Source organism: Xenopus tropicalis, chromosome 1, assembly GCF_000004195.4.
Source record: "Xenopus tropicalis strain Nigerian chromosome 1, UCB_Xtro_10.0, whole genome shotgun sequence".
Classification (NCBI taxonomy): Eukaryota; Metazoa; Chordata; class Amphibia; order Anura; family Pipidae; genus Xenopus; species Xenopus tropicalis.
The window spans coordinates 193,054,094-193,067,836 of NC_030677.2; positions in this window are offsets into that span (position 1 = coordinate 193,054,094).

The following is a 13,743-nucleotide window of genomic DNA, read 5'->3' on the forward strand; positions in this document are numbered from 1 at the left end:
AACTGTTCATTGTTGTCTTGCTTCCCTATTGACTTTGTATTTAGATGCTAATGAAAGTCAAGTACAACTTAAATCCAACATTTTTTTTTCAACTAGGTTTCAACTTAATTGCAAATCATCAAAGACTATAAGACCCAGTGATCAGTAACAATCCTTCTCTATTAGAAAATAAAGTAATCAGGTTACAGGTAGAGGGAACAATGCAGCGGCAATCTCATTTCAGACTTCCTCTGTGATTAAAGTAGTAAAAAAAGATACTCCGGGACTAATTTTAAATCAGTGCTTTGAAATGTGCGTCTTTTTATCTGTCTGCCTAGTAGAAGCTGTTCATTTTTTAAACAAATGGGGTAATTATATTATGTGGAATAAGAGAAAATTGTATATGACAAGGGACATTCGCACATTTCTATAAATATAACTTTTACTTTTTTAACAAATGGTGTGAACTCATTTCTGGCTTCAACAGAGTTTATTGTTTCATGAATTGAACACAAATATGAATTAAAAAGAATGTTATGATGCTGTCAATGTATTTAATGCTATTTTGGAGAATACAATTATCAACAGTGTCAGACTGGGGGTGCAGACACCCCTGGGGCCCCGCCACGCCCCTCTACCCCCCCCCCCACGTCCTCCCCTAAGCATGCATAAGCGAAACGCGTCAGGGGTGGGACACAGGCGGCCGGGGAAGCAGCGACAGGGATCGGGTGTGGGCCCACCAGGGCCGGGGCCCATGGGGTTTTTTCCCGGTGTCCCAGCGGCCCAGTCCAACCCTGATTACCAATGTCTATTAAAATATATCACTACCTATATAAATGTTATAAATCAACAAATAACGTGAAATTTTAAACATTTGAAGTAAATGTTTGATCTACCTTAGTTACTGGACTTTTTTCATGTTACCAAATAGCCCAAGAATAGTGATGAGTGAATCTGTCCCATTTCGCTTCGCTGAAAAATTAGCGAATCTCTTAAAAGATTCGCAAAACGGCAAAAAATTAGCGAAACAGCGAAAATGTCACGCACGTAACATATCATTTTTTTTTTGACGCGGGCAAAATATATATGTATTTGCTAGTGATGGGCAAAATCATTTGCTGGGCATGGATTCACGGCAAATTTATGCATTTCGCTATTGGTGGGTTTTTGCGCGATAAGGGCGGAAATTTTTTTGCCATTTTGTGAGTTTTTACCATAGTTTTGCAAATTGTTCAGCAAAACAGTTTTGTTCATCTCTAGGGATGAGCAAATTTTTTCACCAGGCATGAATTCGCAGCGAATTTCCAAATTTTGCCATTGGCGAATTGTTTCATGAAACTCCCGCAAAATTCGCAGGGGAAAAATTTGTCATGTGTCAAATTGGGTGCAGTCGTGTCAAACAGGGCGTGGTTGTGTCAAAATGGGCTCAACCGTGACAAAAAAAGATGAGCGACAAAAAAAACCATGGGCGGCAAAAAAGTCGCACAACAAACGATCCACCGATTTTTTTTGCTGTTTCGCTAATTTTCCTATTATTTTGCTAATTTTTCGGCGAAGCAAAATGGGACATATTCACTCATCACTACTCAACTCTTGATTTCAGTACAATCCTAATGTATTTGGCTCATCCTAAGGAATATTGCTACTTTGTAAATAATACCAAGCAGGCAGTTTCTTTCACATAATTAGAGCTTGTGGCAGTTACCTTGGGAAAAAACAACAAACAGGACTCTTCAATATTTCTCAGTTTAAATAAAAATTAAATAAAAGAACCATATTTATACATGAAATGTTGCAAAGTATAAATTGTACAATATACTCTGCCTTTCAGAGTAATATATAATATATATGATATATACAGAGAGCATCCTACTTCCCTCTGAAAGGTCAGCGGCGGCACAGTCTTGTGTGGTTGCCAAGTTTTAATTGAAACATTGTGATACAATTCAATTGCAGGTCAGAAGTCATTTTCTGGTTAAAAGGGGGTCAAGCTGGTCTCTTAAAGAAGTACTCTTAATTTTTATAGTGTCCACTGAGAGTTGATTTATCACAGCAATGACACGATCACTGTTATCTGACCTTTTAGAAAGCAGTAGGACTCAGCTTGACTGTCAGTCATTGGTGGTTGGAGGGGGGGGCTGGAATAAAGATTTTTTATTATGCCGGGATTTATATTCCTAGAAAGACAATAGATCCCACCAGATCAATATGGCAAGAAACATTCCCTTGATTGCTTTATACTAAAAACTGAGAGGTCTTCAATACACAATAAAAACAAGATGATCGTAGCAGCTCTGAAAATATTTTAATCAAATGAAATGTGTGGTTTATTGAATTATTAGAAAGGCTACGTCGTACTGAAGCATTATTACGTTTCTAATGAAGTGACTCCAAAGGCCACTTTCTATGCTGTATCTTATTTAAAAAGGTGGTGTTAACAGTAGACCTTCTGACTGACAACATTGTCTAAAGTGCAAATACTAGTGATGAGCGAATCTGCCCCATTTTGCCGAAAAAATTTGCAAATTTTTTAAAAGATTCACGATATAGAGAAAAATTCGCAAAACGGGCAAAATGCTCATCAAAACAAAATTGGCGTGCACATTATTTTTTGACACATGTCAATTTTTTGACGCGGGCAAAATCTATTTGTATTTGCTAGTGATGGGCAAAATTATTTGCCAGGTATGGATTTGCAGCAAATTTCTGCATTTCCCCATTGGTGGGTTTTGCGCGAAATGGGCGGAAAAAATAGCCCCGAATCCATGCCCATCACTAGCAAATAAGTATATATTTTGTTTGTTTTACCAAACCTAACAGGTATCATACAAGGGGCAATTTTCTATTGTTTCCTTGAGGACCACTATTCTAGAGAAATGGCTGCCCCCATCTGCAGTGTTATTTAGGGTTAGCATATCGTATTCATTTAGTGCAGATTTTAGCAACAAAACTTTTTATCCCAGCACGGTGCTACCGACATCCCCCTGCACTGCAGATAAGGTTATTAGTGGGCCAACGTACTCCCAAACGCATGCTTTTAAAGAATAACACAAGGCAGTCTCTTTGAGAGCTCTTGATGCGGTTGACCCAACCTTACATTGAGTTACATGGCTTGTGGTGTCACGTTATGGGGCTGTATTTCATCAGCAGGCAATATGGGTGATCCATCCCTATGCTGAATTAGGTGGGTTGTAGCATTATGCTATGGGGCTGTATTTTATCCGCCAGCAATGGGCATCTAGTAAACATTCCTGGGAAGCAATAAAGAAAGAAATAGGCTGAGAAATAAATCGAGAATGGACTTGACTGCAATTAGGTTTTTGCTTACTCCTTATAGATTTCTGTCACAGGGTTGTCAATAAACCATTTCCTCGTAGTTTGCATCAAAGCTTATTGTATGCACATATTCCCATCTACTGTGTTCAAGGGTTATATTTCCAGCCTGAAATGCATTTTAGTCCTTTCTTACATGTGCATTAGTCATTTCTGCAAAGGGTTCAAGGCTTTTCAGTCTGAAACATTTGGTAAGTGGAAAATATCTTTCTACGAAAGCTTTGAGTAGTGTTTAGCTATGCTGTGCGATTGCACTGGATTGGACAGTAACATTCTTATAGGGAATGCTTGTGTTGGCGTGGGTGTTATGGTACCTTTCTTTACAGATTCTAAGGGGGTGATTTATCAGTGTTTGAGGTTTTTTTCACGATTTGTGTTTCTAAGGGGCCCATTTACTTACTCACGAACCGGGCGAATGCGTCCGATTGCATTTTTTTCGTAATGATTGGTATTTGGAGATATTTTCGGAAAATTATCGCGACTTTTTCGTTGCCATCCGAATGTTGCGCAAAATCTGGCGATTTTTTCGTAGCGTTAAAACTTGCGCGAAAAGTCGCGCCTTTTTCGTAGCCATTCCAAAAGTTGCGCAAAATGTTGCGATTTTTTCGTAGCGTTTGGATTCATTCAAGCTTCAGTATGGTGACTTTTCTTGGGCCAGGTTGGAGCTGCAGGGTGCCATTGAGCCCTATGGGAGACTTTCCTTGGGCCAGGTTGGAGCTGCAGAGTGCCATTGAGCCCTATGGGTGACTTTCCTTGGGCCGGGTTGGAGCTGCAGAGTGCCATTGAGCCCTATGGGAGACTTTCCTTGGGCCGGGTTGGAGCTGCAGAGTGCCATTGAGCCCTATGGGTGACTTTCCTTGGGACAGGTTGGAGCTGCAGGGTGCCATTGAGCCCTATGGGAGACTTTCCTTGGGCCAGGTTGGAGCTGCAGAGTGCCATTGAGCCCTATGGGAGACTTTCCTTGGGCCAGGTTGGAGCTGCAGGGTGCCATTGAGTCCTATGGGAGGCTTCCAAAATCATGCTAAGTCTGAATACCCATAGCAAGCTTTCAGAACATTTTAGCTTCTTTTTCAAGTTGATTACCTTTAGGGTAAAAGCTATCATACATTAGAAAAGATGGTTTATCCATTGGCTTTCAATATATGGTGGTTTGTAAACTATTTTCCCTGCTATGAATGGTTGTATCTAGAAAGTGAATGTGAGTAGGGGAGTAGTTCAGTTTTAAATTGACAGTTGGGTGAAAGTCATGAATTTGTTTGTGAGATTGAATGAGTTCTTGTTCAGTACCTGTCAAGATTATGAATATATCATCTATGTAGCGAAGGTACGTCAGAGGCTTGGTGTTACAGGTGGAGAGAAAGTCCTCTTCTAGTTTCGCCATGAAAAGATTGGCATAGATAATCAGCTTGAAAAAGGAACTAAAATGTTCTGAAAGCTTCTTAGTTAGCCAATAAAGGTATCACCTTTATACCACTTTTATTATTTTTTATTTCAAAAGGGTTAAGCTGGCCATACACGCACCGATAATATCGTACAAAACCTCATTTCGTACGATATTTGGTGCGTGTATGGCAAGTCGGCGAGTCGACCGATATCGCAGGAAGCTGCTGATATTGGTCGACTCGCCGATCGGGCCAGTTAAAAGATTTTGATTGGGTGCCATAGAAGGCGCCTGACCAAAATCTGCCTTCAGCGCTGAATCGGCAGAAGGAGATAGAAATCCTATTGTTTCTACCTCCTTATCTGCCGTCTCAGCCCTGAACGGTTTGTGGCTGATTGTACGATCTTTCGATGGTTGCACGAAAGATCGCAAATTGCCATGTGTGTGGCCACCTTAACCCTGTAAACACTTGTGCAATTTGAGTGACTGCAACTGGACTTACTAGTCAGAAATGACCCCTATGATATTCCAGGTACATCAGGATACTAGGATACCATAAAAGAGCTGTTGGCCTACAAGAGTTGCCTGCATGTGTAGCAGCTAGAGGGCACCAGGCTGGACATGGCTGATGCTAAATGTAATTTCCTTAACATACAGTAAAGCCACAACTGTTTGAATGTGAGTGATTGAAAGCAGATGCCTGTTATTTACAATGGACAGGTTGTTTATTGTGATGTTGATAACTGCAGCATGTAGGCACACTTCTCAGAGCACAATTACATTAGTTGTTTTATTGGTGTTGATCAGCTCGCAGCTATAGGGCCAGTGTATGAATTGCAAATCTGAGCTAACGGCTGACCAAATGTCCTTTACTACTTCAGCTGCTGCACAGAGGGTGATGTTGTATTAGTGAGTGGCTGCCTCGTGTTGTTTACTGGGCAATTAGCAGTAATAATCACTTGCTGCTCAGCTTTGTTTCGGCGGAGGAAATGCTTGTTGTATTCAGATTTGGGAGGACTGAAATAGATAAACATTATGTTGGCATTATCAAGCTTGGTGGCCTCAATGTCATATAGACCAGCATGCAATTAAGAGCCTAATTACCTCATCTGTGTTCTTGTTTCCATGCCATAAACACACAGCGAAAGCACAATTCGGAGAGAAATCAATAATAATAAAGTAGAAGTAAACAAGAGATTTGACAAACAAGGACTCACATTCAAGTGCTCCCATCTATTCAGTTGTAAAGAGACAGGGAGAATTTACAGCCACTGTTAATTTTGATATTTTGGCCTTGGTATTCTCTGTCAGACATGTTGATTTTGTGGTTTTGAGATTGTATATTTCTTATCCTGCACCAGTGTATGGGCAAGGGCACATTAACTTGCACATTTACCCTGAGTGTTATTTATATGATGCAAGGTTAGATATACACTATGATGAGGTTAGATATACACTATGACGTCTGCTATCTACCAAGGGATGACATTAGATTCAGCTGGCCCTATACACCCACACCATTTACATTGCTAGACATGCTATTCACTAATCTCATGCTAAAGGTGTCTAAAGAGTATGGCAAATTAATATCACCCTATGTTTATTTTTTATTTTTTGCCATGGCAGAAATACAAATAAAGATCACAGCTACCACTAGAAAGCAACACGCTCTTGAATACTGATCTTGGACCCTTTGATATATAGAGGCCAATTGTCTGCTGGGAATTGATCACTGCTCAGATTGTGTATTTCTCTTTCTAACAATCTTTTTTCATTAGTGATCTTTTATATGTATAGTACTTTCTCTCACCTCCGCCTCTATTTATTGTTTTCTTTCCCCACCTCAATTCTCTTCTTCTAACAACTGACTTGCTTGGTTAAATGTATAAATAATAACGCTTAAATAGAATATTGTTTCCAAAACACTGGATCCATAGTTTCCAATATCATTCCTGGCAATGGTGCTGTTCCCCACAATACTGTAGCCAGATCTATATAAATAAATCTCCTTTGCACAAACAGTTTCTTGTTTAGAAGCAAATACTAATACAATCAGAAAGAAAAGGGTCCTGTGCCCTGTCGCTACATTACAGCTCATCAGCTCATTCAGTTGATGACCTAAACAAGTCTAATTTAAGGGGGAAGATGAATTCCAAATCATTTCTGGTTCAGTCGATGACCCCCACAAACAGACACAATAGGAGGCATTCATTTTTTTGTCTGCATAAACTGTCTGAAAATTGATTGGGTCTCGAGGAGCATATGAGTTGCCTGTTACATAAAAGTATCCACAAGCAAGCACCTTGGTAATTAGGCTACTCCCTCACCCATGTATAAGTGTCACAGTGCATCCGTGCATAGTGTGGGGTTTGATTATATAAATTAATATGCATCATGTGCTTATATTTAGGTTAATGTACACTGGTTTAAAAGCCCACCTAAGGTACGCTGCTTTATAAGTAACATGTCTTTAAAAATGCCCCTCTCTCTACTTGAATATATGAAAATCAGAAGGAGATGCGAAAAGAACCCTGGGGGGCTGATTTATCAAATATGAACTGGAGCGCCCAGAATGATCCCAGAATGATCCCAGACGCTTGAAGTTTTTACTGTTTGGCAGAATGCTTTCTACTACTACAATTAACGCCATTCTGTTATACAGGGTGTTAGAGCTCAGAAGCTGTTCTTAGGTCTATCTGCCCTTGACATTTTTCATCTGAGCTCCATATTCAAGCACAGAAAATAAATTAAATATGAAATGTTCTTTACCATTTGGTGATTTACGTTAGGCATAGCATAGCAAGGGCAATACATTTTGGCATGGCACAAGCCATTTCAAGTTTACAAAGAAATGTGTAGTTGAGATCTGATCAGCCATTGGCTGTACTTTCAAACCCAGTAGTGAAGCTTTAGGCTATATGGTACTCCATGAAAATAGGAATTTCAAGAGTGAAACTTGTTTTGCCTCTTAGGGCCATGACAGACGGGGAGATTAGTCACTGCGCGACAATCTCGTGACAAATGTCATCCCACCGGCTAGAATGTAAATTTACATTCTAGCCGGCGGGATGGCATTTCAGTTAGATTAGTCGCCCGCGACAAGGGAGATTTGCCAGCGGTGACTAATCTCCCCGTCTGCCACGGCCCTTAGTGTGAGAAACCTGAGGACTCATTTATGTCCACAAGTGCGGTTGCAATAACATGAATTTCCAAGCAGCCAGTTGCATGTAAAACCACTTTTATTTAAGGTACTTGCATCAAATTGTGCTCCTTGCACTTCCATATAGTTGCAATCTGCACTACACAGCTCTTACTACCTTCCATTCCGAATAAACAGCTGCTGCACCTATTGATGCAGGGGAACCCCTGGAGTTACCGCCGTATCCTGACCAGGTAATAGCTCCAGGGTTCAGGCTCGATTTGCGATGAATCGCACAAGCAGTTATGGGCTTTACCAAATCAGACACAATAGCGTTAGGCACACTGCAATTAGGTGAAAAGAATTGCCCTTTTGCAACCCCAATGATGCTGGAATTCTGAGGGGGAAACGCTGCATTGTGAGAAAATAACATGGCGATTGTGCTCGATGTTGCATTTTGCTCACTGCACTTGCGGACATAAATAATCCCATTATAAACAGGTATGGGACCAGTTATCCAGAATGCTCGGGACCTGGGGTTTTCCAGATAAGGAATCTTTTCGTAATTGAGATCTCCAAACCCTAAGGGGCACATTTACTAATCCACGAAGGTCCGAAATGCTTCTGAATGCATTTTTTTCGTAATGATCGGTACTTTGCGACTTTTTCGCGAATTGTCGCGACTTTTTCGAGCTCTCAATACGAAAGTTGCGATAATTCGCGAAAGTCGTAATGGCTATGAAAAAGTCGCGACAATTCTCCAAAGGCATAATGACAATGGAAAAGTCGCTACAATTCTCCAAAGGCATAATGGCAATGGAAAAGTAGCGACAATTCACGCAATTTGTTATGGCTATGAAAAAGCCGCGACAATTCACGAAATTTGTTATGGCTATGAAAAAGTTGCGACAATTCGCACAAGTCATACCGGTTACGAAAAAGTCGCGACAATTTACGGGAAAGTCGTAACGCCAACGAAAAAAATCGCAAAAAATACGAAAAAGTCGCAAAATGTTCGTTTTCCAATCCGAATTTTTCTCATTCGGATTCGGATTCGTGGATTAGTAAATCAGCCCCTAAGTCTACGAAAAATCTTATAAGTGTTAAATAAACCCAGTAGGATTGTTTTGTCTTCAATAAGGATTAATTTTATCTTGGTTGGGACCAAGTACAGGTACTGTTTTTTTTATTATAGAGAAAAAGAAAATCATTTTAATTTTAATTCAGAATTTTCTGGATAATGGGTTTCCAGATAAGGGATCCCATACCTGTACTGATCATTTCTGATGATGAAGATTATTACTATTAACATGTATTTTTAAAGTGCCACCATATCCTGCAGCGCTGATTAAAGTTAAAATGGCATAAATGGATTTCAATTTCATCTGTCTCCTCCTTCAGCAAGCCAACATATCACAAACTCACTGTTCAATGCACAATGGCTTCCAGCTCCCAGCATTCTCAGTCCCCTACTAAATAACTATGCTATTAATAGCCTCACTTTAGATTCTTATTTATAATTAGACCATTGTACAATTAAAAACAGAAAGTACATTATTTGGGACCCCTAAAGACTTTCACATTTCTTCCGTGGCACCTAAAACCTGGTGAATTTCTGTTAAAGACACTTTCAACTTTCAATTTATTTTAAACCGTTGTATTTGCAAAAGCCGATGAAACACTGCCATTTTCACTGCAGTCTTTTGCTTCTAGTGATTTACTGCGATTAATTACATAAAAAATCAAATTTAAAAATGAATAAATGTGCTGTTTTTTTTATCGTGAGATCATTTATTCTTCCCAATAACACTATCCGGAGTGCTATCTGTCTGTTGTTAGACACAGACAGTGTGATTTCAGTTGGTACAAACCATAATTCAACTTGGTGCTTGTTTCGAGCCTGTCTAATTACATGCACATACCTATTTTTGTAGTTTCCCCTGCAATAGAATATAGAGGAAGACAACCAGTACAATACACTGGCAGGTATATTATGACTAAAACTAATTTCTTTTCCTCCCTTCGTTTTAATAACACTTGCTGAATTCCTGATGAATACAAATTGTTAGCATGGAGCAATCATAGAAATTCAAAATTGCTTATAATTTATTAGATGTCATTTTCCTCTACATTGTCTGCATTGATACGCTGAAATTGCAGGGGAAAAAGGCTTGTAATGCTTCATTAGCTAATTGTGCATGGTACAGCTCTTTAGGGGTAAACAAGTGAAGGACATTTGCTGAATGGCCAATGCCTGTCATGCATATCATGGCCTAATGATGCTGGTAATGGTGCTGGGCTCCTGGAGAGTCATCTGTCAAATTAGCACATTGAATTATTTATTACCTCAATGTAAAATTGTCAGAATACAGCAGCTGAGGCTTGTTTTTGTTTCTTCATTTAAGAAATGCGACAAAAGGAGGTTGGAGAAACGATACCTTTATGTGGGAGCTTTTATTTTTCCTGGAGGAAGGAACAACTCACATCTCAATTCATCAAACTGTTATTTGTCTTAAAAGTAATTATTGCTCACTGCAGAAATTATACGGTGTTATATGAGTTGCCATCATCCAAATATGTCTTAAAGCAAAGCAAAGCATTATTTTTTTAATAAAAGAATATTTCTCATATATGAACCTACAAGTATATACACAGTGGCCTCCAACAGCCCCGGCGGAACTCCTGCAGATTTCTTTTTTACAGTTCTTAGCACTCAAAGTCATTAACATTAATTTTGGTCATTGGCTGATCTAGGATTTACTGGGCCCCACATTTATGTCTATTTATGGCCCCTAAAACATTATAATCATGATTAACGCACCATAGCCCCCCTTTAGATTAGAGGAACGGAGCTTCCATTTGAAGCAGCGTAGGGGGTTCCTCAAGGTGAGGGCAGTGAGGTTGGGGAATGCCCTTCCTAGTGATGGGGTAATGGCAGATTCTGTTAATGCCTATAAGAGGGGCCTGGATGAGTTCTTGAACAATCAGAATATCCAAGGCTATTGTGATACTAATATCTACAGTTAGTATTAGTGTTTGTATATATAGTTTATGTATGTGAGTGTATAGATTGGTAAGTATAGGTTGTGGGTGCTGGGTTTACTAGGAAGGGTTGAACTTGATGGACTCTGGTCTTTTTTCAACCCTATGTAACTATAATGACTATGTGGTATCTAAACATACAGTTTAATGAACAGGCTCATTAGTCAGGCCACTTATAGAGAGCACAGGAGTGTAGAGGGCACATATTGGGGTATACTGTGCCCTCTACACTCCTGGGTTCCTTTGTAGTGTAGTTCAGGGGTTCAATGCCAAAGCAACCAACTTGCTGAGTGTTAGAGTATTGCTTGCCAGCTCCTACATGGCTACACACTGATCCACACTCTAGGGTGTATTCACTTCACCCAGACGTAAAGTGCAATTTTGGACCCAATCAACATTTTTTTTTCTCACAATACACCATTTTTTTTCCAAGAATTCATACATCATTGAGTACAAAATGTGAGCCCTAAATCAGATGCAGTTGCACTGTGTTTGACTCAACTGCATTGTGTCTGGTACATTGGCACCCGAGTTGTCAAAATAGATGCAACTGCATGTGCGCTTCCCTGTAAATCAGATGCAGTTGCACCGAATATTTTCATAGACTGTCTGCAACCAGGTCCAGATTTCATTGTATGAACAACGTTTGAGGCCAATTCCTTATAATAAGGCACGGAGTGAATCCTAGAGCTACTGCCTGGTCAGGAGGTGATGGTACCTCCAGGGTTCCCACAACATTGTGTGTTAATAACTGTAGCTGCACTCAATTTGGAACAGAAGGCAGAAAGGACTGACTGGCGCTGAGCGCAACTATACGGAAGAGCACAGAGATCATTTGGACACAAGTACTTAATAAAAATGGTTTTAAAATCAACTCACTGCAGGGAAAAGAGCAAGTTGCCCACTGCATCTGTGAATGTAAATAAGCCTTCTGTCTCCAAAATAAGCTGTGAATTGGAAAATGATATTGTTGTAAATGTTTACAAGTGTGGCATTACCTTGCCCCAGGCCAGGTTGAGTGCAGTAGACCAGCAAAGCTATATTAAAAGAAATGCCTTGTCAAATCAATAACATATGAAAGGATCCCCTATGCTGAACAAAGCTGTGCTGGATAATGGTGAAGCAACATGTCTCAAAAATCTGGGAAAATGAAGATATGATCATTGGAATTTGGTGTTCACCTCTCCTTTGAGATGATTCTTTTTTATCTTTTTCTTGCTTTTTAATTCCTTTATGAAAGGGTGTTGCTGCTGAGCAACACTAAAAACTCTTAGTAAAAGAATCAACAACTGGTAATTGTTGAGGATTCCATAGTTTGATATTTGTTAAATCTACCCCATACACTGTGGGCTATTCCATTAATTTATAAGCCTTTTGTAAAGAAAAGTTTCCATATTTTACCCTTCAGTCTTGCTCTCTCTAACTTTAATTTGCACCCAATTGTTGAAACCATCTTTTTAGAACAGTTTTGTTGTTATGGCGAGGGGGTCGCTGATATTAGTTGTAGTACTCAAAAGTATACAAGTGCACTGGAATTGGGAGGCATATTTTGTAAAGAATTGTATTATTAAATCATTTGGATTTGTAGATGGTTCCCATTAACACTCTGTACAACAAACTAATGGAAATATATAGGAAGTCCAAAAGAACCCCTTATTATACAGTGCACCACTTTATGAGGTATAGGATATAAAGAAATGACATCTGAAACATAAGTAAACTCTGGAAGGGAGCCTACAGAAGCATGTGTTGACTTTATTTATAGCAAACCATTGGGGGGGGCATTTAAGCCTTCTTTGATGAAGCATCCAATGGTGTGAACTGTATCATCACTATGCAATTAAGTGTATTAAAGTCAACAAACTGTGAAGCTGTTGCCACACTGGCCCAGTGAATTTACTACTGCCACATCCAGACCAGGAATCCAGTAAGAGTCGGGGTTTGTGGTAGTGTCAGCATGCTGCATTACAAGAAAGTGCCATGAAAGTTAGAAGTCTAAATGATGCCAGTGCGCTTTGCCATTTCATTGGTCACCCTGTCCATGGTATCTCACGTTGCCTGTTGTAGCCTTCCTGCTGTGAGTATGCATATTGTTCCTGGTTTTGACCCTTGGCCTGTCTGACCCTGAATATACTTTTCCTTCCCAGACCATCTGCCTGTATCTGGGTTCTGACATAGTTAACCCATGGTGTACCTTGTATTGAACATTGCCTGCCATTTATCTGCCTGTTGGCCCAGCCGGTGCTCACTTTCTGCAACACATTTTTAACCCTACCTGTGCCTCAATAAAGTTGTTCCCCTTTGCTAAGCACCTGTTTCCAAGCTTAACTTTTTCTTGGTCCTCACTAAATCATTAAGGAGCAGGGGACCCCTGGAGGTTCTCAGTACATTAGAAAAGATGCAATGCACAGATTTCCACCTATTTAAGTCATAATATACCAATACTAATAGCAGCTGCAAACTATAAAATTAACAAGAATGTAGGAACCTTAAAAGCCACCAGGGATGCACCACCTTTGAAGGTTCCAACCCAGCGTTGCTAGTTCCTTCACATTAGTCATTCATCTTTTTGGCTTTAAAGCCAACAAATTCATTCTGCCATAGCCAACTGACCAATCAAAAAATATATACAGTATAGGGGGGAGCACGAGACAAAATGCTAAATTTCTGCAAAAAAAGTGCTTTTATTTTTATGCCATACACGACATGTTTTGGGCCCCTTTCGTGCCCTTTATCAAGTGTATAAAAATAAAAGCACTTTTTTTGCAGAAATTTTGTCTCATGCTCCCCCCTATATATATTTTTTGATTGGACATTGGCTGAGAGTGCGGCTCTATTGCTGGGGGTTTGATGCATGAAGTCTGGAAGG